The following is a 26,342-nucleotide window of genomic DNA, read 5'->3' as shown; positions in this document are numbered from 1 at the left end:
AAGAGGGTTGCACACTGTTTTTGAGAATTAGGAATTTAATTCCCTACTCCTTTTGTAGAACAAGAGAAGTGCTCTTGACTCTAGCTCTGTTTGTGCCTTGATGTTCACTTCCAGGTTTCAAGCAATACTCCTCTCTTGTAGTTTTAAATTTCAAACTCTTAAAGTGTTCTCCAAAGGAGAAGCTACATTCCTACTCCACAATGGATGAAGTTTTTTTTGTTTTTGTTTTTGTTTTGAGACGGAGTCTCACTCTGTTACCCAGGGTGGAGTGCAGTAGCACTGCAACCTCTGCCTCTTGGGTTCAAGCAGTTCTCCTGCCTCAGCCTCCCAAGTAACGGGGATTAGAGGCACCCACCACCATGCTTGGCTAATTTTTGTATTTTTAGTAGAGACGGGGTTTCACCACGTTGGCCAGGCTAGTCTCAAACTCCTGACCTCAAGTGATCCACCCGCCTCAACCTCCCAAAGTGATAGAATTATAGTCATGAGCTACTGTGCCCGCCCGGGAGGGAGTTTTTAATGAATAATGTAGACAGCATTCTCCACATTTCAATTACATTTGGAGTAGCTGATGCATAAACTCATTATTGACTCAGGATCCTTGAATTTTTAAAGTAGTTTGCCAGGTATTTTTAAATAATGTTTAAATTGTAGCTCTTTGATGTCACTACAATTATTTTCAAAGTGCCCATATTTTACCTGCATTTCTGTTCTAATTTCTCTCCTTGCATTTCAAACAGCTGTTCCTTCCCCTTTCAACTGCTCTCGTTTCATAAGCAACACTAATGAGCAAGTGCGAAGTCTACTGATGCCCCATAAGCTGGAATAAATGTGGGGTAATTTTAAACATTACTTTTATTTGTATATATCATTTAAATTTGGAATCCAAAATTAAAAATACACACACACACGCATGCACAGATCACTGAAGCTAATTTTTCTCATTTTACTCTTATGCATGAGAAACAATTCTTGCCTTCTCTGCATATACATAAACATATACTATTTTTGTAAAGAACACTGAATACACAAAATTTAAATAAAATAAATTCAAAAGGTTCATGTGTACATAGAAATGTTCCATTTATGAGTGTAAAAAGGAGGCAAGTGATTACACATAATGATTTAAGATACTGTATTCTTTGTTTTGGCCCAGATTGTCACAACACAGCAGTACCTCTTCTCTTTCTGAAATTTCATAGCAAAACTTTGTTCATTTGGGACTTTGACTCTTCTTTATCTTTAGGGTCTCTTATTACATTTATATATAATATTTCCTATTCTTTGCCATTTTAAATTGATCTGTGCAATCAATTTTAGCATTTCATAGCTAATACCTTTAGGATTACCTTCATTCCAACATCTTCAAACCTCCACACAAATAGTTGTCTTTTAATTTCTAGATACTCAAAACATTTTCAGATTTAATTTTCTAATTTTGAACACTATCCTGATTGTGACTGGCAATTTGAAAGAGTGCCACTCAGATGAACACATGAAAGCTTAAAAGCAAAATGAAAGAATTCAGATTGGCATAAGCACAATAGACCTTATGTTCCTGGCCATTGAGGGTGAGATATTGACTACTTTCACCCTTTAAGTAGTTATTAACTGGTACATCATCATCAAATTGCTGGAATATATGGAATTTAGATTGACACTGGAATTAGAGCATAGGAAAGGAATGCAAAAATTAGTGAACAATTATGAAGGGACATTAGTGCCAAAATGTAAAGACCTTAGACATGTGCACTCCTTACAACAACAAAAGCCTGGGTGAGCTGAAAATTAATACCTTTGGTTGAATACATCAAGGAACTAAGATTTCAGAACTAGCTGTCTTACTAAAATCTGGAGTGATATCCCCAAAAGGAGAGTCACAACCAAGATCTGCCCACCTGCAGCAGAAACTGCTAGAAACATAAAATACTAGGGACACTTAGATGGTAATTTTGATGAACTGCTGGAGCGCTGGAGTCTGAGTAAGGATAAATATGAGAGAGACTCTCATCAAGACTGCAGTTTCGGGAGGACCCTAGCACTTTCATAAAACTTACCTCTTGGGAACCTCATCAGCATCTCCCAGTAAAGATCTCAGAACAATGCCTAATGGTTCTGGCAGGGGAAAGAGAAGAGTGATCATTGTGAAATATAGCTAGAGCCTTCTCCGTAACACAGACCTACTCTTTTGGGGAAAATACTTTGTGGGCCTTATCTTAGCTGAAGAAAGGGCAATTCTCCTTCTTCAAACTCTTCTAGCCGTCCCGTCTTAAGAAGTGAGATGTGTATGTGTGTTTGTGTATGTGTGCAGGTGTGTGTATAATCAATAGAAGTCAGTGTTTCACAAAAATAGATTTGAAACACAAAAGCCAGGTAACAGAGTAGGGAGCAAGGGGAAAAAAATCTGTATGATGGGAGAAACTCTTGTATGGATAGCATCCCAGAGACAGAGGCAAACTAAAGCACTGAGATTATAAAGTGAACTCCCATCTCTGTCCTTTACTATGTACCAGCAAGGCTCCCATGTAATAACACAGATTACAACGAAAAAGCTGAAAGATGCAAACTATCTTCAAGGAGGAGTACTTAAGTAACTCCAAACAATAGAGGAGAAAAAGAAAATACACTAGAAGAAATTGAATCATGTAGGAAGAGTTACAGAAAGCAATAAACATAGTTCAACTCCTTGACGTATTTATAGAAATTCTCACCACTAATGGCCTATTTACCCCATTTTCAAGTACTGAGTAAGTGCTTATCTCTCAACAAAAAATTACAAGTCATGCCAAAAGGTAACAGAAAACACAGGTGGAAAAGACAAGCAATTATAAGAACCAGATTTAGATGTAACATAGACATTGAAGTTATTACACAGGAAATTTAAAATAACTATGATTAATATGTTAGGGACTCTCAGAAAAAGTACAAAATATGGAAGACTAGGTGAATAATGCTGGCAGATAACTCAAAATCCTAAGAAAAAATCAAAGGAAAATACTAGAAATAAGGAGCACAAAATAGAAATAAAGAATGCTCTAATGGACTTACCAGTAGACTAGATCCTACTGAGGTAATAATCTGTGGGCTTGAAGATATGTGAATACAAATTGCTCAGACTTAAATACAAAGATGAAAAGGGATAAAAAGTAAAAAAAAAAAAAAAAAAGTTAGTGTAAAAACAAAAAATAACATACAAGAAATTGGAACAATTTCTAAAGAAGTAATATATATGTAATTTGAAAACCAGAAGAGAGACAATGAAACAAAAGAAACATTTGAAACTATAATAGCCAACAACTTTCAAAAATTAATGACAGTCATTAAGCCACAGATTCAGGAATCTCAGAAAATGGAAGGCCAAACAAAACCACAGCTTATGCACATTATATTCAAACTGGAGATAAATGAGAATAAATCTTGAAAGAAGCCAGGAGAAAAACCCCAGCTTACTTATCAAGGAAAAAGTATAAGAATCACGGCCTTTGCAAAATCTATACGCATTCTCAAGTTCACATGAACAGTCACCAAGAAAGACCACATTCTAAGCCATAAAACACAAATTTGAAAATTTGTATCACTGAATACATACATAGAAAAGAGAAAAGCTCTAATTAAAAACCTGAGCTTCTACCTCAGAAGTTTAGAGAAAGAACAAATTAAGCCTTAAGCAGGCAAAAGAAAAGAAATTGTGGACTAATCACCCACAAATTTGGATAAAATCGAAATTGAAAAATACAAAATACCAGAATTTACACATGGAAAAATATGTGACTTAAATAAGTTTATGTCTGTTAAATAAATGAAATCAATAATGAATAACTTCTCCAAAAATCACCAGGCCCAGATAGTTTCACATGTGGATTTCACAAAACATTTAAAAAAGAAACAATACCAATTCTCTACATTATTTCCCAAAATTAGAAGGATCAATTCCTAATTCATTTTATTGAGCCAACATTACCCTAAAACCAAAACCAGATAAAGATAAGAAGGAAAATTATAGAGTATCTCTCATGAGATGAAACATCACCAAATAAAAATTATTCTGGGATTTTTTTAATCTGGTGGTGTTTCATCTCATGAGAGATATTATTGCTATAGCTGTTTCTCAGTTTCCTAATCTATAAATGAATGGGTTATGCCTTTTTGTCTTGGCTCATAATCATGTATATAAGCAAATAATACACACATGTGCCTCATATATGAAAAAATACAGTGTTTGAGTTATTTCTATTATAAATAAATACTCAGCCTTCAAGGTTATCAGTTAACATCTACCTAATTAGCAAAAAAACTAAAATCATCATAATCATAATTAATGCTTGTCTCTGAAATAGCATATAGCAATTGGAATTAAAGGGGTCCTTTTACAACATGGCCTGGTTGTAGAAACGTGACTCTGCTACTTAGGAGCTATGTGAACCCAGGCAAATTAATTTGTCTTCTTTAGCCTAGTATTCTCTTTGGATACAATCCTACTACTGGATTAATTTGCATTAATTTGGATACAATGGATCCAAGTAATGGATCAATACTACTATTTAAATTATAGAGTTAATATGATGATAATTAAGAACATTCTCCAAAAACCCTGATTAAAATTTTCAGCTCAAAAATAAACTAAATAAAATTATCTGATACGATTACTATTATTGTTATCATTATGAAATGTTGAATGGAAGAAATATGGTAAACTCGCTGGTACTCAATTCTGTATTGGGGATCTGGCCTACTAGGGAAAGAAAACAGTCCAAAGTCCAAAACCATTACAATTATCTGATCAGAGATAAAGAGATTAATAGCATCATATGGTCCCAGGCCAAAAGTAGCTATCACATAGACACTTTTTGTAAAGTAAAAACAATTTACTCATTATTTATGCAGAAAGCTTCATTGAGCACCCACTGTGAGGAATAGACTAAAACCTTGAGAGGCTTGTAATTGCTCTACAGACACATTTTTAGTACATTCTGATAAGTGTCCAAGTAGATTTGTGTACAAAATTTTCTAGGTCTTAGGAGAGAATGTTATTATTCATTCCTGGAGAGTAAAAGGCAATTATTCAAAGAAAATGCCAAATAGAGGGTAGAAAGTATGAGGAAAATTTTGACAGGGATAAATGGATCAGTGAAAATACATTTCAGGTAGATAAAGGAATTTTCAATGGCATGAGTAATAATGTAACTTACATTTGTTTAGCACTTGTTATTTACTAGGTGCCATTCTAAACTCTTTGCTTCAATGTGTTGGGTATGGTGAGATTTTTATTATAACTGCACTGGAATTTATAAGCTGGACTTAACCTTTACTGGAGAAGAAAAAGCATCTTCAACAGCAGAACCCTCACTTCTCCCACACACAAAAAAAAAAAAAAGAAAAAGAAAGAAAGAAAAAGTCAACATTAGTGAAAACACATATTCAGGGAAATAACTCTTATTTTATTCAATCCAAACTCTATCTCCAATACTTTGCATTGTTTGCTGCTTTTTAAATGTTTTAATTAAGAACTGACTCATAAATTGTATCTTAACTAACAGGTCTTAGATTTTGAATAAATTAAAGAAGATTCAATGTTACTGATGGCATAATTAGAAATTTCCACATAGACCACCTCCAGTGAGTAAAAAAGTAATTTTTTCTTATGTTTATTTAATGAATTTATAATTAACTCTCTTAAGGGAAGACATAGATGCCTAATCTAGTCATTCTATCCATGGTTTCCTTAGACTTATTTGGTATCTTTCCAGAACTACACTATATTCATTTCCAGTCCTCCCTTCTATCTTCTTCTACCAAAAGTGGCATCTGTGTGTAAGAGAAATCAAATAACTTCATGATGACAGAGAGAGCAACGTGTATGATCCCTGATTACTTCTCTGTACTTACCACAATTGATAACTTGGCAGTTCTTTTGGTTTTTGCTTTGAACTGTGATTACTTTGGAGAGATGGGGCCCCTCGTGACTAGGCTTCCCTTGCTAATCCAGCCCCCTACATAAATGTCCTGCCATTGGCCACACTCTGAGGTTTCAACTTTTTCCTCTACATCCCTGGTTGGAGGCTTACTCTAGATTTGCTTTCTTCTAGAAAACGGGAAATGTTCACTGTAAAATTTGTTGTGTCTGGTAGCATTTTGGTGGCCATGTTGCTGATACTCCTAGTTCATATTATTTACAAGGAATTAGGCTCTCCAACAAATCTCTTCAAAGCCATGACAAAAATTCGGGGGTGGTCCCTAGCCAATGTTGCATCCAGATCTACCTTGCCATCTTTTTATTTGACAGTACCATTTCTGTTGAGTTGGGGAGCACAGCAGGGCTACTAAACATAAAAGTAGCAGGGGATGGGCATAGTGACTCACACCTGCAACCCCAGAACTTTTGAAGACCAAAGCGAGTAGATTGCTTGAGCTCAAAAGTTTGGGACTGACCTGGGCAACACGATAAAACCCTGTTGCTACAAAAAAATACCAAAATTATCCAGGTGTGGTGACATGTTTATGTTCCTATCTACTAGGGAGGCTGAGGCAAGAACTTGAGCCTGGGAGGTGGAAGCTGTAGTAAGCCAAGATGGCACCACTGTTCTCCAGCCTGGTCAACAGTGAGAACTTGTCTCAAAAAAAAAAAAAAAAAAAAAAATTATATATATATACACACACACACACACACACAAACACACACACACATATCAGGGAGGAAATAGCAGCCTCTCAACTGTCTTGCCTTCTTGTCAAAATATTAATGGGCTTGGGGAAAAGTATAGAAATGTACCCACATACCTTATGACAAAATATTTAGAAGATATATATATATATTTTCTTTTTAAGTCCATAGTCTTCTTCCTACCCCAGGTCTGAAGAGAGTAATGTTTATGAGAGCCTTCATATAACCAAGGCCGAAGGAGTCTTGCTCTCTGGAAGCCCAGCCCTGAGCAATAGTTTTGATCCCTTGGGACAGAGCAGAACAAAAGCTGGGTTGGGCTGAGGATTCCAGACAGTGACTGGATGTGCTACAGCCAGGATAGGGACTGATATGGTTTGGATTTGTATCCCTGCCCAAATCTCAGGTCAAATTGTAATCTCTAGTGTTAGAGGAGGGACTTGTTGGGAGGTGATTGGCTGATGGGGGCGGATTTCCCCCTTGCTGTTCTCCTGATATTGAGTAAGTTCTCATGAGATCTGGTTGTTTAAAAGTGTGTAGCACCTCCTTCTTCACAGGTGCTTCATCTCCTGCTGCAGCCATGTAAGAGGTGCTGGCTTCCCCTTCCTCATCTGCCATGACTGTAAGTTTCCTGAGGCCTCCCCAACCATGCTTTCTGTACAGCCTGCAGAATCGTGAGCTAATTAAACCTCTTTTCTTTATAAATTACCTAGTCTCAGATAGCTCTTTATAGCAATCTGAGAATGGACTAATAATTGACCTGATTTAGGTTTTTGGGTAGCTGAATCAAGCAGATATTTTCCTGCTCTTTACCTAAATGTTCTGACCCAGTATTTCCAAGTGATCCTAAGTGCCTCCCAAATCTAACAGAAAGGAAGGAAGACGCACCATATTCTGTTGTCTGATGAACTCAGTCTACCTAGACACTGGCTCTGGTGATTGTAGACAGTTAATATTAAGCCACAGCAAGATCTTTGTCTCTGCCTTGTCAGGGAAGAAGCTGTGGTTTTTTCCTTACTCCTGGACTGTTGTATGGAGCTCACATTCCTGGGCTCTGAGACCTGTAAACTCTAGGGTAAAGATAAGTCCTAAATTCACCTTGCTTTCTTGTAGTACTCATTTGGTTACCAAAATTCTAAAATCTTTTTCACATAACCGAAAACAGAAAACGGTATCTGTGTTTCAGGTGTGCGTGTGTGTGTGCATTCATGTGTGAGAGAGAGATATGTAGGACCTTCTATAGGAACAGTTCTCAAAGAATGGTCTAGAGAATGCTGAGGTTTCCTGAGACCCTTTCAGGGGTATGTGAGGTCAGAATCCTTCTTATAATAATACTAAGGTGTTATATGCCTATTTTACTGGAATTTTGCTGAGACTACATGCCATGTAATTGCATCACTTTTGTGGCTAATGAAATGAGTATTTACGTATTCTTGTGTTTTAAACAATTTCTTAGTTTTAATTTCACAGACACACACACACACACACACCCCGTGTAATAAAACTCTTTCAGGTCTTTAACAATAATAATTTTGAAAGAAGAAAATGGCTCCTGAGATCAAAAATACAGAATCACTCATGCAAATTATGTGCTCAGCACAGGCATTCTTGCCTAGACTGAGGTAGGACTGGTTATTTTCCCTTAAGTTTCCTCAGGTGTCTTGTCCCTTCTCCCACCGGGCTATAGTCCAGAGGTGTGAGTTGGAGGGCAGATGTTCCATTGCATTCTCTTCTCTGCCCAATTATTCCTTCTCCTCTTTACCAAATTCCAAGTTTATTCTAGGTTGGGACTACAGATAATGGTGATAGAAGGAAAAAAACTCTAGCATGTAAATTGCTTATATTTTAAAAGTCTTCCCCAACTTACATCTGAAGCTTTGGTGCATTTCTTTAAAGGCCAATAATAAGATGTCTTGATTTTCCAATCTCCTACTTCCCAACACTGGTTAATAAAAATTTCATTATTTTGGTGTCCAAAGGGAAAGTGTCTGGTGCTTAAAGGAGTGAAGATTAATAATTTTAAGGTAATAATATGAGGGCTTCACCAGATAAAACTCTAAGAGCATCTTCCTGATTCATATTCTGATAGAATTTCCTGAATAGGAGAGATGGAGATACTGCTAACAAGCAGATGATTACAGAGGATTGTTCTGTGAACATCACCTGTTGTATCATCTCCAAAATCATTCAAAAATCTTCCTATGGCCAGCAAGCTTTTCAGCAGAGTTGTCAGACAGATGATTCCAATGGAAAGCACAGATGCCTGGGGGTCAGGTCAGGGGGCAAGCCCTACCTCTCGTACACAGTAGCTCTCTGGCCATGAACTATGTAATGCAAACTGTAAATAACACCAACTCTACCTGCTGCAAGGGGATATTTTCTAAGAAGAAATGTGGTAAGCCAAGTAAAATTTCTTTGAACAATAAAAATTGATCTTCAAACTGTACTCTATATATCACTGGCATTTTCAGGATTTTTTAAAAATTTAGGACATAAAATCATAATTACAGTCTGTTAGTTGGCTTTGTAGAGATTATAAATAAATCTTAAATTTCAGTGTCCCCTAAGCACTTAGAGAATCTGTTCTATAAGTTTATGTGTGTTATTCTATACAAACCTGCATTTTAAAAAATATTTGCACAAATGATTTTATTAACACTACTGACATCACAAATGAATAGAAAACAACACTCTTTATACTATAACCAGTGATATCAAAAGCTATTTACATGTTTTGTCTGTCATTACCAACTACTATGAAGCATAAATATCTGGTGAACAAGTTGCACAATGTAGGATTATTGTGTTTCCTAGTATTGATAGTCACATGGTTCAATATTTCATTGTGTAGTTGTAAGCATGTTTATGAAGAGCCCTTTTGGAAAATCATGGTTTTATTTATTTAAGGAATTAGTTCTCATTAGTCCAGATTATTCACATTTTAGCACAGTTTTTACAGGTCTTGTAAAAGGGAAATTGCTCATGTAAACCATGTCATTGCTAGAGCCATTGTACTTAAAATTTAGTGGTATCATAAAGCATGTGCTGCCACTGGACAAGTTTAAATCTACAGTGCAGAAAGTCTTTAGGTTCTATCCACCAGAGTGAAAGCATCTTGACAACTCTTTGCAATGTTGTTAGTTTGGAGCAAATACCTCTTCATCTATACTGAAGTAAGGTTGAAAACTTAGCCCTTACAACTTGCTATTGTATTTTGAAAATAACAGAGACTTGGCCTGAGAAGCCACGTAATCATTGCTGGATTAAACACAACACACACACACACACACACACACACACACACACACACACTCCACACCACATCTGCTTAATCTGGCATCAGATAATAATGATGAAACACCGGAGAATCTATAGTCATTTAGACTCCACAACCCTAAAGCAGAGGATATGGGAAAACACTCATCTATTGTCTTCAGATTTCTTTCATCCAGAGATGGAGAGAGGTAATCCAGAAACGACCTTATTTTCTGACAGTTTCTGTACCATATTTTGGTACTGCTATTGAGTGTGAGGGATAATGGGGTACCCCAAAGCTAAAAATCCCAACCAGTCCTCCTATCAGCCTTCTGATTAATGCATTTTCAGATCAGCTTTTTCCTGAGAACAGTTGAGCATTAGTGTAGACCAATGCACATCTTGGAGTTCTGAGATTCAAGCCCTGTTTCAGTGGCAGCAGCTGCCAAATTGCCGAAAACTTGCTCCTGTTTACGTGTGCATTCATTCTGAAAGTACTCACTAATATAAAGACATATGATCACCAAAAACAACACAGGGTGTGAACACATGAGAACCTGGTAAATAATTTCTAAATTTCCCAAAATCAAACAGATAGTAATTAATGATAGAGTTGTGATTTGATTTCTTGACACTTAAAACAAAAACACTCATAGAAATTTGAGTTACATAAAATCAATTATCTTCCCTGTTTTTCAGCCTATGAAAAGATGTCATATATTTCATGAGAAACCCTTGCTAGTGTAATCATAGCTATACTCCTGAGAAATAACCATTATGAAGATTAGAAATAGATAGATTAGGCAGGGAAGACTTCGAATTGCCCAAAAAGTGAGAAATAATAAACATAAAAAGGTCAATAAGCCAAAATAACTTCCATATGAAAAATAAATTTAAGAATTAGGCGAAAGTAATTACAACCTAAATAAGAAAGCCATAAGAAGGCTATGGGATTTGGGTGGGAGTAGAATAATAGGTAAAAAGAAAATTTAAAAACTTTGTTATTTAATTTTGTTAGGCTTGAGGATATAGCCATTGCCAGGAATTATCACTTTTACAATGCTTCTGATTTTCTCTTCTGAATATCTGGGAATGTACACTAACATAGACCACTCTGAGCAAGCAAAATATTTGAGTTGTAAGACACAATCTCATGGCATGAGTTAAGGGCATGGGGGTTTGGAGGAAAAGGTTACCATGGAGATACGTCTAATTTATATGTCTGTAATTTTAGCAGGTCAGTATTTTCTTTTTCTTCTTTCCTTTCAATTACCTTATTAGTTTGGGTAATCATAAACCAAATGCTTTCTAGAAATAGTAGAAACCACAGATTAAACTGCTTTAGTGGTATGCATGTACAGTTAAATTATTACCATACCTCATCTCCTCTAACTCTATACTTACATATAACTAAATCAGTAGTTAGTCTCAACATTATTGTTAGGATATCTACCAATTCTGATTTTTTTAAATAATACTTACTTCATGTATCTTAACATCAAAATCTTTATCATTTATTTGTTCTAATTTTTAGTGTCTCTGCTCTGCCGGTGGCTACAACATGTGCTTGAGTGCAAATGGGCACCATGACCCTGAAATTATTTTAATAAAATTGATTTATTTACAAATGAAAGTGGTCATATTGTTGAGGTTGCTATTCTCCTTATCATAGAGTTTTTGTGTATTTCATGAAATTTATGATATTATCAATTATAATCATGTTTCAAATTTTCTGAGTCACTAAGAAATAATAAAGGCTTAAAGTTAAACCGTAACTCAATGTTGTTTAAAAATCTCTTAGCATTTCTATTTTGTAATTACTGAATGAACATTTTTACAGTTATTCAAACATAAGTGTAATCATACACAAAAGTAAATTCTCAGCAAAATAATTTACTAAGGTATAACTAAAGCCTCTTCACGTTCAAAACCCAAATCTTGTGGCAGGGAATCTTTGTCCTTCTTATCTTGCTTATGAGATCATCCTCTGTTCCATCAATACCATTAGTGATGCAGCCTTAGTCAACACTCCACTATTTTCTCTAAGTTATTATTTTCTGTAAAAAAGGTTAATTTGCAGTCAGCTAAGACTCTGAAAAATTTTCGCTATCACATATTAGGTCAGAAGGAAAAGGCTTCCATGGGAAATTTGCAAGCAAAAGACTCATAAAGATGAGAAAACTCAGGCTTCATAATCTTCCCCCTCTCCCACTGAGAGAAGTACCAGGGATACTTTTCTCTGTTGTACATGCCGAGTGGGTCTGTGATCTGGCGAAGGGAATCTGCTCCATCCTGTTATTCCGACTTCTCAAAGGGCAACAGTGACAAATGGCATTCTTTGTGGGAGCACAGATAGACGGCTTTAGGACTAGGTAGTCTAGATTTGAGTGTCAGTTCAAATTTTGTCTGGAAATGCCAGTTGCCTATCACCTGGAGGTTTTAGTGCCCTTGGGATGTTACCCTGATGGGAAGAAGCCACTAAATCCATGGAAAGCTTACCACAGATGGAGTTCATCCTGCTGGAATAAGAAGGAGGTTCAGGTCTCAGTTTACTAATTTTCCAAATCACCAGAGTGAGTTGATTTTCCAGATGAATTTTAGAAAAACTTGCTCTTTGCATTATGTCTTCCAAGATGTGTTAGCATGTTACTCTGTGAGTTTTGATGTTGTCAACAGAGGTTACAGATGAAAATTAGCACTGATATTTAATTTCAAGTAGATCCTAAATGGTTTGTTGACTGAAGCATGGATGGGTTACATTCTTGCCACTAACAATATCAACCAATCTAGACTGCTTCCTATCTGTCAGCAATTGCAAGAAACCATAAATTGTAAAGCACAATTCATTTTCAATCATGTCAAAATGTGAATAATATAAGTATTTTTGGATCTATAAAATAGTCGCTCTTCATACACTCCCCCTTTTTTCTGCTCAGTCCCAAACAAAAAAAGAAAAACTATACTACAGTCTCTTATACACTAATATACTAGGAACTTAATGTATTACAAAAACAGAGGCCTATTAAAGTTAAAAGGGAGAAACCAATATTTTTCCCAAATGATCACTTAGTAGTTGTACTATGCTAAGGCAGTAGAGAATAGTATTTTGAGTGTCCTTCAGATTTTAAGGATTTCAGTGGGAAGATCTTACCAGCTGAGAATCCTACGTAGGCACCGTTAATTTCCATTTACACAATTCCACATTCTCGAGCAGAATGACAATCAACTATTCAACATTCTTACAAATAACTACCATGTATTTTGCATATAAGCTAAGTTCTCCTCAAGTCTCACTGTTTAGATAAATGTCTCCATTTCAGGTGAAGACACTGAGAATTAAAGACAATTTTCTGACGACTTTGAATTAATAAGAGGTCCGGTTGATTTACTGCCCACGAGTGTCTCCCTGACTCATATCATTCATGATATCTAACTCATATCATGTAATCACTGCTATCGTATATCATATATTCACATCGTGAATGTCTCCCTGACTCAGATTATATCACGATATCTGACTCATATCATGTAATCACTGCTATCGTATATCATATATTCACATCGTGAACGTCTCCCTGACTCATATTACATCACGATATCTGACTCATATCATATTATCACTGGTATGTGGTCTTTTGACTCTCAATTAGCTTTACTCAGAAGGATTAAGGAATCGGATTAGTGTAAATTCGATTTAGGTTCTCTCAGTCCGAAGTTTAAGTTTATTTTGTGTTTTTCCTTATTTTACACCAACCTCCATCCTATGTCTAATTCTAGTCAGTCACTATCCTTATATGAAAGGGCTTTCCAGTCTTGCAATTTTTTTTTTTAATACAAATGGGGTCTCTTTATGTTGACCAAGGCTGTCTCAAACTCCTGGCCTCAAGCAATGCTCCACCTCATCTCCTAAGATGCTGGGATTATAGGTGTGAGCCCCCTTGCCCAATCCAGTCTTATAATTTTTGAGCAAAAATCATAAATAAGCTTAGTAGTTCTATCATTTCCTTAAAACTGGTATTTGTCCTCTCTTTATGCCTTACTTGGAGAATACAATCTATAAAAGCCTAAGGCATAATTAGATATTCAAAAGTTTATTTTTAATCTGACTAAGTAGTTTAATTATGGACAGAATGACTATGTACACGGTTATACATGATCTTTCTGGATACGAATATAGGATGACATCTCTATTGCATATTTTTATTATTATATTGATTCCTTTAAATTTTTTCTCTCCATTGTTTCTTTATAGCTCACACACTATCATTATTTATTCTCTTGGTTTAACATTTTATTCCCAACCAAACGGCAAAATCACCTTGAAAATGACAAGGTGACAACTGAAAATGGCAATCCCTTAAAAAGCATTTGTACCCTAATATAAAGAAGTGCACTAGTTCACCAGTTCCATTCCCTAAACAAGTTTGAGACTGAGAACTGCTGAGACTCAGAAGGACGAAGAATGCTTTATCAGTGAGTGTAGGACCCTCGCAAATCACATGCCTGCTGGACTCTGAACAGGCTCTGTGTGTAAGCACCAATTTTACAGTTGAGGAAACTGTAATGTTTACAGTCATGCATATTATCAAGCCCCATGAAGAGTACAAATTACCTCATAGTCTATGATCCCTTTTACCTCTACTGCACACCCAGGTGTTTCATCAATATTTAGGATTGCTGGTCAAATTTTAATATACCACTTTTTTTTTCTTTCTTTCTTTTTTTTTTTAGTTTAGACCCTCTTGACTGAATTTTCCAGTTAAGTCTAAACAAATTATTGAATCCAGTAAAATACTGAGTTGAATACTAATTTAATTCAAGGGAGTTGATGTGCAGTGGGAGGATTCTAGGGGAAGCAGCAGGACTTGCTACGTAGTTTTCGCTCTTGAACTAACTGGCTGTGGGAGTTCAGACCTCTCATTTATAAATTAGGCTTCCCAATTATTACAATTAGATGATCATATTTACATTTTCAAAAGCTGGCTCTAGTAATTTTATGATTCTTTGATTTTCTCTATTTTCAGCAAAACTATTTGCTGTGCTCCGGTTTAAAATAGAAAAAATATAGGCTATAGTGGTTATACTATCTCATCTTGCTTTTGTATGCATAATAATTGGTATTGTTATATAAAAGCCTTGTAAGTGAGCACATAGTGAAATTAATCAGTGAAGAGGAAAAAAGGGGGCATTTCTGTATTTAAAAACAAAAGCTTAAAAAGAACAGCTAAACTCTGCCTTTATTTATGCTGTTTATTATGTCTGCAAAATTAGTTTAAATAATTCCCATGGAGGCACATCACACAAATAGGCACTCCAGAACCCAGGAGATTAGCTAACATAAGTAAGTCTGTAAGATCATCAGACATGTCAATGTTTGAAAGTGATCTCAAGAGAGCTAGAATGGGAGGCAGGCAGAGCACGTGAGAGATTATGTGTCTTCATTTCAGAAAATGATTTATGCTAAGCAGAGTTATTTTCAGTAATGAGCTTTTATATTCAATTATATTTATTTAAATATAGTGATTATATAAAGTACATCTATGTTGGTTCACTCCGAGTTCTTTAAATCCCATAAACTTATCTAATACCACACCTCTTAGATACAAAGAAAGAATTTAGCATCTGCCTGTACTAAGCAATCACATACCCAGCATCCTGACTCCCTGAATTCAACCATTCGGAGTTATGCTTAAAACATACAAGAATATAATAATACAAGTAATAATAGGATTTAAGGAAATGTTCACTATAATGGCTCTCAAATTATACTTCCCCTAGTAGCATATAAAATTGCATATTGTGCTGTACCCTCACCAATAACGGTTACTGTCAGATTTCAATTTTTTCTCAATATGTTGGTTTTTAAAAAGATATGTCTCTTCATTATTTATTTTGTATTGTTTAAATTGCTAAAAATAATAGAGAAAAACTTTTATATGTGATTGGCCATTCTGCCATCCTTATTTCTTATAAGGTTAAATACTTCGTGTGTATTTGCTGATTTTCTAATATGTTGTTTGCCTTTTTCCTATTGATTATCAAGAAAAATGTAGGAGAAAATATATTAATATATAATTCTGGTAATTATTCTTCACTATTTAAATGTGTCAAAAATATAGTCTCTCAGATTGAGGCTATTCTTTTTCTTTCTTTTTTTTTTTTTTTTTTTTAAGTTTCAGGGTCTTACTCTATTGTCCAGGCTGGAGTGAAGCGATGCAATCATGGTTCATGGCAGTCTCGAACTCGTGGGCTCAAGTGATCCTATCACCTCAGCCTCCTGAGTAGCTGGGACTACAGGTGTACACTCCCACACCTGGCTAATTAAAATTAAAAAAAAAATGTGGTGTCAAGATATGCTTGTTTTCCCCAGGCTGGTCTTGAACTGCTGGGCTAAAGTGATAATCCTGACTCAGCCTCCCAAAGTGCTGGGAATATAGGTGTGAGCCCCCATGCCCAGAATTTTTTGTGCTTATTGTTTTTTTTCTTCAGACTGGGTGACAGTTATTTTGCTTTTTGAAATTTTTGATTGGCATGTAATAATTTTACACATTTATTAGATACAGAGTAATATTTCTATACATGTATACAATGTATACTGATCAAACCAGGAGATTTAGCATAACAGCACATCAAAAATTTATCGTTTCTTTGTATTGGAAACATTTAAAATCCTCTATTCAAGCTGTTTGAAAAAATAGTATGAGTTATTGCTAACTAATGTCACCATACAATGCTATAGAACGATGGAACTTGCTGCATTTGGCGGGAATTGATCCTTTCTGAAGGCTGATTAATATTCCATTTTGTATGCATATTACGTTTTCTTTATCCATTCATCCTTTGATGGATACAGGTTGATTCCATATTTAGCTATTGTGAATAGTGCCGCAATAAACTGGGGGTGCAAATATCTTTTCAACATACTAATATCCTTTTCTTTAAATAGATATCTAGTGGCACTGCTCAATCACGGAGTAGTTCTATTTTTAGATTTTGAGAAATCTTTATAAGTTTTCCATAATGGCCATACTAGTTTACATTTCCACCAACAGTGTATAAAAATTCCCTTTTCTCCACATTCTAGGCAGCATTCGTTACTTTTATCTTTTTCATATTAGCCATTCTAACTGATATGAGATGATATCTCAATGTATTTTTCATTTGCATTTATCTGATGATTAGTGACTTTGAGCAGCTTTTCATGTACCTGTTCATGAGTTTTCATGTACCTGTTGGCCATTTGTGTATCTTCTTTTGAGAAATGTCTGTTCTGATTATTCGCCCATTTACTACAACAACAACAACAACAACAACAACAACACTAATCAGAAACTTTATTTTCTAAAGCAACAACAAACATCTGAATGGGATAGAAAAGATAGTCCAGTAGAGTCTGAAAGAAGAGAAAGAAAACAATTGATTGGTTATTTTTGTTATTATCCTCTGCCACATTGGTAAGTCTTTCATAGACTTAGGGTTTAAAATCATTCTTCGAGTCCCCAGTTGGTTTCCTAACTTCTGGACACAGAGGTATGTTGTTGCTACTACTGAAGTCCAGTTACCAAGAAAAGAAATGAATCAAGGAGCCATCAAAATTCAGGTGAGTATAGTGCTTGATCCTTTGCCCATTTTTAATTGGATTATTTGTTTGTTCATTTGTTTTTACTGTTGAGTTATTGTGTTACTTGTCTATCCTGGGTATTAATCCCTTGTCAGATGAATAGTTTGCAAACATTTTCTCTAAATTTACAGGTTGTCTCTTCACTCTTCAGGTTAATTGTTTCCTTTTGCTGTGCAAAAGCCTTTTAGCTTGATATGATCCCATTTATCTATGTTTGCATTTGTTGCCTATGCTTTTGAAGTCTCATCCAAAAACGTCTTTGCCAAGGCCCTTGTCACGAAGCAGTTATCCTGTTTTCTTCTAGTAGTTTCATAGTTTTGGATCTTACTTTTAAGTTTTCAGTCCATTTTGACTTGATTTTTGTGTATGATAAGAGATAGGGGTCTATTTTAATTCTTCTGCATATGAATATCAGATTTTTCCAAAACCATTTATTGAAGAGGGCGTGCTTTTCCAATGCATGTTTGAGATCTTTGTCAAAAACAAATTGACTATAAATTGATGGATTTATTTCTGGATTCTCTCTTCTCTGTTCTGTTGGTTTATAGGTGTTTGTTTGTTTACCTTTTTCTGTGTTTTGAAGTATGAGGTAAAGTCAAAGATATTGATATTCATTTTACAGTTTGGCTATTTTTACCCTAATTAAAGCATTTTCCCCATTTTCCTGTTATAAAGATAAATGCTTATATTATTTTATTTTTTACAAAAGGTACCTTTTGAATATAGTGGTTTAATCCAGACCAATTGATTTTCCCAAGTTTTTTAAGCTTCAGAAACAACTGTACCGGAACCATTTTCTTAAATCTCATCCTTTCCTTCAGAGTGTTGAACTACACAAATGGCATGTACCAATACTCATACATGCATGGGCTCTGTGTGTCTGTAATCCACCCAAATTATTTGTTTATCACTGCACCAGTATTTCACTTTATTGACTTTTCTAGTTGATATCAAGTAAGATGAGTTCACCAGCCCTGTTTCTTTTCAAATTATTTTTGTCCTTCTTGGACTCTGTGTTTCTCTGTGTAATATTTAGGATAAGCTAATTAGGTTCTCAAACTTATGATATTTTCTTTAATATTTTAAATTATGGATTAATGTGAGAAATTTACATCATTTCCACCCTTTCTCATATATATAATTATAATGCATTGCACAATTTATTTTGGTTTTATTTACTGTTTCAGTAACTTCATTTTTTTCCCCATAAAAGCTATGAACATCTTTTGTAAGATTTATTCCTAGGTATCTTTTTTTTTCTATTTAATTGGTATCATTTTAGAAACAATATTTTAAACTCAACTGTAGATGTATAAAACTCACTATTTTATCTCTATACTTACTCATTTTATCATACACTTAATCCTAAGATATATTTATCTTTATACTAAATACTGTGGCTATCATTACCTATTACTTCTAATGATTTGTATTTAGATTACCTTTTTTTTTCTTTTGCAGGCAAATTAAATATCCACAGGGATACACAAATAAAACACATATTTTTCTCTGCTGCTTAAAACTACCATTACCATAAATAGAATCAGTAATAGAAGACATATCTGTATTGTATTTTATTTTAAAGGGAATAGTTCTACTATCTTACTCCTCTAGATAATAATTATTATATTTTTTCTTTTTAAATATACATAATTGGATTAAGAGCATCTTCTAGACCCAATTTGCTATCATATATTTGGTTTAAAACCTGTCAACTTGGCCTGGTGAGGTGGCTCACGCCTGTAATCCCAGCACTTTGAGAAGCCAAGGCAGGCGGATTACGAGGTCAGGAGATTGAGACCATGCTGGCTAACACAGTGAAACCCCGTCTCTACTAAATAATACAAAAAATTAGCTGGGCGTGGTGGTGAGTGCCTGTAGTCCCAGGTACTCAGGAGGCTGAGGCAGGAGAATGGCATGAACCTGGGAGGCAGAGGTTGCAGTGAGCTGAGATCGTGCCACTGCACTCCAGCTTGGGCAACAGAGCAAGACTCTGTCTCAAAAAAAAAAAAAAACAAAAACAAAAAACACCAACAACAAAAAACCTGTCAACTTATTTTGTTGATTCGCATTTTGAATACATTACCTATTCTTCTTTATTATATGCTTCTTTGGTATAGTTACCTTTATACTTATTTTTTGTCCCTCGTCTGTATTGACAATTATTTGCCTATTTTACCTTATCCTATTACTTTTACCTTTAAATTTTAAGATACCACTTAAAAATCTAAATTTACCCATTGTTCTTATCCAACTTTAAGACAATTTAAGGACTTCAGGATGCTTCATATTTCACTATCCCACTGATGGATTCTATTCTACTATTGGTCTCTACTTACATTTACTGTTTTTTGTTTTGTTTAATGTGTGTTGTTCATTCATAGATAAACACTTGCTGGTGTTAAACTTTTACACTTTTCTATGTAGACTCTTCCTTCTTGTAGTTTTCTTTTGGGATTATTTATTTTCTTCCTGGAAAAAATTATAGAATTTTTTTAAATTGAAAGTCTGCTGGTAGTAAGTTCTCAATTCGTGTTATTAAATTATAGAGCGTATCACTAATAGTACATGGTAATTTTATCTTATAAGTTTGAAGTTATTTTCCCACTGTATTCAGACAAATATTTTTGCTGTTAATATGTCATCTTAATGCAAATCTGCCAGTCATCTGCTTTTCTTCTCCCTTTCTAGATTTTCCTAAGACTTTCAGGGCTGATATGCCCAGATAGGAATTGCTGTTTATTTTTATTTGTGGAGATTCACTAGATTTCTTGAATCTAAAGTTTGGTGCCGTATATTGTTTCCAGTAAACCCACAGTCATTACCATTATCTCTTAAATTTTTCACTTTGTTGTGTATTTTGCTTTATTTTGTGTTATTTGTTGTCTCTTTTTTCAACTTGTTATTAATTTGCTTCTATTTTGTTCATTGAGGTGTTTTTAATTCACTGATTTCATTTTTCCTTTCTGGAAAAACTATTACAATTTTCTTTTTAATATGTTTAGTCATTTTTAATGGTTTCTTGTTTCTTAGACATATAATCTTGTTTCTTAGACATATAATAATGTATTTTTCTTCAAATATATTAACCATAATTATTTACTATTTCAATATATGTAGATTCTGAGAAGATAGGTCTAATGATCATTTATTCCAAGTCAAAATTATGGGGGCAAGTTTGTATATGTATACATATACATACATACACACACGTATATTTGTGCTTGAACTTATATTTTTAGGAAGCTAATCAGGCATCTCAAAGGATTTGTTTTATGGTTACCTTCTCCATATCAGATTTACATCATCCTCTGCAGACTACCAAGTTCAACAGATTTTAAATTAGTGCATGGACTCGCAATTTTCCTATTTGTGCAAGTGTTATACATTGAAATGCTAAATGCAGATGAGAACAGAGCTGTAGTTTGAATTCCAGGGGCTGGTTTTCAATATGGTTTTTCACTTAAATTTAAGACAAGAAGATAAAATGTTGGTTTCCTTACTTTGCTAATAGAATTATTATTTTTTCCTATTGTATTGTTTTATAGAAAGAAAAATTTTCTGAGATCTGTTCAGGTGGAGTTTTCAGTTCTAGCTTTCTATTTTTGAAGAGCTCAAGGAATTATTAGCATTCCAGGAGTGGTAGTTAAACACCAAGTTTCTATTCCTGATACTACAAATACCTTCAGGCATATCCCTCAGTTTTGTGTTTTCCTCTTCATATTTATTCTTCCTCCCATCAACCCGGCCTGGAAAGTTATCTTATTTTGTCATTTCACTTGCCATCCATTTATTATAACCATTTCTAAAAAATATATTATCTAGCATTTCTATTTATTTGGCAGCAGGGATTTGCTCCCAGAATACTCAGTTTGCCATTTGCTGACAACTGAAGTCTTCCTATTTGGTTTCTATTTGCTTTTTCTTCACTTTCCATCTCTAGTTCAGAGATCATCTCTCTCCCTATCCATGCAATGCCCTACATTTAGAACTCGGTTCACATAAGGTTATTTGTCGTTGCCCTCTTTTTGAAATTCAAAATTAGTTTTGTACTTACAAGACCCTGAATTTGAGGTCTTCAAACCTCACTCTAATACAGATAATTCCAGGTTCCATCTCCCCAAGGGTGATTGATTCAAACCGTCTATTCTTAATACTTAACGTCCTTTCTCACCTGTATGGCTCCTACCAATCATATGGGCTACTCCATGTATGTGACAAATACATTTTTATGGGATATATAAAATACCAATTATAATGCTGGGCAAAAAGTAAAGGGGCAAACAATACTGTTCATAGCTAGGCATTTTTCAGGGGAAGGGATGGACAACAATAATTAATTTGTGTTTAAAACAATGTGAGTTATGTAAATGAAAAAATTTCAGTTGGATGTATTGAGAAAATATAGAGCAGATGTATAATAATAATAGTTCACAGTTATATAAGCTTTTTACACATATTAGTAATGTACTTCTCACTACAACCCCAGGAGATAGGCATTGCCAATTTTGTATTTAGATCCTTTTTACAGATAGTAAGCAGAAGCAGGCTAGAGACATGACTTGCCCCCATTCATACAGGTTATAACTTTTGATCCAGGATATAAAATCAGGCAGTCTGGCTTTGGAATATGAACCTATATGCCTCCTCTACTCTGTCATGATGGGACAAATGTAGAAACAAAATTATGTAAAAGAGAAATGAATAAAACGAAGCGTTAAGTAAGATAAATGTTACTTTGGCTGTATCTATCACAATAATTAACAAACCTGAATACAACATCTATAAACCCAAATCTTTCTTCTCGTTTTTCTGAGTTGTTTAAATGCTGGCAATGGTTGCGCCATTCATTTTGTCTTCTTATATGAAAAATTTTGAAATGTCATGTATTTCTCTCCTCAGCCACTTCTTACATTCAATCAATAGACAGTCACTGATTTCTACAGACTTGTATCTGAATTATCTTTTTCATTACCTCAAACTTGACTCGGGTCTTCATCTTCTCTTCTCTGGATTTTCATAATAAGTTCCCAGATAATTCTCTAGTCTCCATTGTCCTTTGTTCAGACCTTCGTACCTATGCCAGGAATATTACCTCAAACGTTCATCTCATGTTCACCCCCTTTTTTATTATCTGCCCATGACTTTGCAAATAATGCAGAATAAAGTTAACCCTCGTTATTAATTCATATGAGTTTTATTTCTTTCTCACTATTACTCCCTCCCATATCACAACATTAATTTTGTTCTTGCCAAATATAAAAAGAACTCTATCAATAGGCTTTTGACTACAAAGATCCATGTATATACAAGCTTCCAGCATTGCATATAAAACTGACTCCTCCTCATAAAATTATTTTTTAACCTATACTATATTCTTGTGAGTTAGGCATTTTTCATTTTTAAGATAGGTGGCTAGTAGAAAATGTCAGGTAGTAAATAATTTAATTATTTGTTAAATATATGATGAAATAAATAATTGCATGATGAAGAAAACAAGGAAGGAAGGGCAAACAGGAGAAAAGAATTGGAAGGAGGAAGAAAGAAACGATAGGGGATAAGAAGAAGGAGAGAGAAAGAGAGAAGAATGTACACATATGGATATATTGCTGAGATCAAGAAGTGCAAAAAGTGAGAAAAAAATAACTTCTAACGGCTAACTTCAAGCAGATACCTTATTAGAAAATCTGTTTCCAGAGGTTCTTAGTTAAGGCATAATAATAGGAGACCAAATATTTTCAGATGTTGATTCACTTGCAAAAGGAGTAGTACTGTGACTTTATTTCAGAGATTATCCAGAAAGGAGTATTTCCTCCATTCATTCCTGTGCTGATATAGAAAGTTGACTGATAGAGAGTGGGAATAGGGCTGCCCAAAATACGTAAAATAATGTTAAACTGAAATATGGGAAACTATCTAATACAAGCAATTTCTATAATGTTAATAGGCATTTCTCACATGAAATATTGCACATCATCCTTTACAAAGGGGAGAGGGCCGAAAAGAAAAGGCAGCCTAAATCAAAATTTAGATATTTGGCATTTAAAACATATATTTAATCATTTATATAGCAAATTCATCATGGAGGTTTTCACTGAAAAGTTTAACCTAAAATGAAGTGCTACCCAGCTTCTACTAAAAAAACCTGCAAAAATATATTATATTTATAGGAGACATATGCATTCTATCTCCATATATCCACTCTTCAGTTATTCCTATGCTATATTAGATTACTAAAATCTACTTTTTTGAATTTAAGCAGTTTAACCCCAAGCAGAAATTTATTTGTATCAACAGAGTTCTACCAGGTTTTTATTGATCATAGGTACAAGATACAGCTATAGGAAACATACTTTTATATGCTCTGAAAGACCTATTTTGAAGACATTGTCAAATATGTTTCTCAGTGATGATTCATTGGACACACATGGTATAAGTAATTTTAATTTTAAAAAAAGGTGCTTCTTTGTAAAATCTTTGATTATGTTTTCCCCATTACATACTGACACTGCAATATATGTATGTACCTTCCTGCCTTTTCACTAGGAAACTAAGAGTTAAATTTAACCAGGGCTTCATAATACTATTGCAGCATTAGTGTAAATACTCTGAACCTCCTGAAATCTACGTTGTCACTGAAGCCACCAACCAGTGCAGGGATTGAAAAAAGAGGCGTCTACTTTTTAGGAATTTCGGATCCCATCTTGCTTCACTGGGATCACGAAGTCTTCAAAAAACCTATTAAATAACATTGGCTTTTCAAGTAAGATCTTGTTTAAGGCAGAGAATGTCTATTTGTTAAAACACCTATTTTTTTTTAATTTATTTATTATTATTATACTTTAAGTTGTAGGGTACATGTGCATAACGTGCAGGTTTGTTACATATGTATACTTGTGCCATGTTGGTGTGCTGCACCCATCAACTTGTCATTTACATCAGGTATAACTCCCAATGCAATCCCTCTCCCCTCCCCCCTCCCCATGACAGGCCCCTGTGTGTGATGTTCCCCTTCCTGAGTCCAAGTGATCTCATTGTTCAGTTCCCACCTATGAGTGAGAACATGCGGTGTTTGGTTTTCTGTTCTTGTGATAGATTGCTAAGAATGATGGTTTCCAGCTGCATCCATGTCCCTACAAAGGACACAAACTCATCCTTTTTGATGGCTGCATAGTATTCCATGGTGTATATGTGCCACATTTTCATAATCCAATCTGTCACTGATGGACATTTGGGTTGATTCCAAGTCTTTGCTATTGTGAATAGTGCTGCAGTAAACATACGAGTGCATGTGTCTTTATAGCAGCATAATTTATAATCCTTTGGGTATATACCCAGTAATGGGATGGCTGGGTCATATGGTACATCTAGTTCTAGATCCTTGAGGAATCGCCATACTGTTTTCCATAATGGTTGAACTAGTTTACAATCCCACCAACAGTGTAAAAGTGTTCCTATTTCTCCACATCCTCTCCAGCACCTGTTGTTTCCTGACTTTTTAATGATCGCCATTCTAACTGGTGTGAGATGGTATCTCATTGTGGTTTTGATTTGCATTTCTCTGATGGCCAGTGATGATGAGCATTTTTTCATGTGTCTGTTGGCTGTATGAATGTCTTCTTTTGAGAAATGTCCGTTCATATCCTTTGCCCACTTTTTGATGGGGTTGTTTGTAAAACACCTATTTTTAAAACTGTTATAAAACTGTTTAAAACTGTAAATCACTGGTGTTGACTATTAACATTCTTTTCCTCTTCCCATTAGTTTTGATTTTCTATTTTGTGTGATGGATCTCACCAAACTTGTACCTTTTATTTCAATTCATTATTTTAGATCCTCTAAGGCAACAAATGGAGGAAAATAATTTAAGGTCATTGAAAAAAAAAAAAAAGCCTTTGATCACTGAAATAGTAACGAAAGTGACAAATGGTGGGAAATTTTTGATTGCTTTGTTTTTGCACATGTATCAGGGGTCAGAAAAAGTGGTTAAGTAGAAGCTAGAATTATATTAATTTAAATCCAGTGAGGATAATTATGTTTAAGAACTAATCAGTTGGACCAGGAAAAATCAAAGAATATTTCAGTGCCTGGTGAGAATATATGCTACTGTAAACACAAAAGAAAGTGTAAAAGTATAAAATGCAAGATTCCTTATCCCAATAATTTTATAGGAGAAAAAAAAGTAGAAATAGTGTAGGAGAAAGAAATTACATGATATAGCCTAAAGACAGCAAATCATTAATTTGGCTTGCATAGAAAGGGCATGTTGAATGTTGAAGTAAAGAAACAAACGGAGTAGTTGGAAGACACATTTCCAACGGGTCTTGACTTTCATACAATGCTTATGGTATGTCAGAGATAGATAATGAATAGTAACTGAAGTAAACTTTAAAAATCTTTAAAAAAACAGCATGCATACATTCATATTTGTTTGTACACATTACACATAGATTGCCCATAAGTCATAAATATTTCTCTGATATTGGTACGGATTATTTCATTATATGTGTATGAGTGCACATACCCACAGCTACACCAATACCCACTAATGGTAAGAGAAGAAACTACATGGTATATCCTATGACAGTGAATTCATGAATTGTCTTACATAGAAATGTATGTGAATGACAAAAGAAGAAATACATAAAGCCCACATTTCTCAAGGACCAGGATTTTTAAGTGTTCATTCATGTTACAAATAAATAGTTATCATAATGCATACCTCTTTTGCAACCAACCTTTACAAAATAGCAGTGGATCATACACTTTCCCACTGAGTCTAGGCATCACTTGTATGTTTCTCTTAGA

The sequence above is a fragment of the Macaca nemestrina genome, chromosome 13 (assembly GCF_043159975.1).
Source record: "Macaca nemestrina isolate mMacNem1 chromosome 13, mMacNem.hap1, whole genome shotgun sequence".
NCBI classification, from domain to species: Eukaryota; Metazoa; Chordata; class Mammalia; order Primates; family Cercopithecidae; genus Macaca; species Macaca nemestrina.
This window is presented reverse-complemented; position numbering follows the sequence as displayed.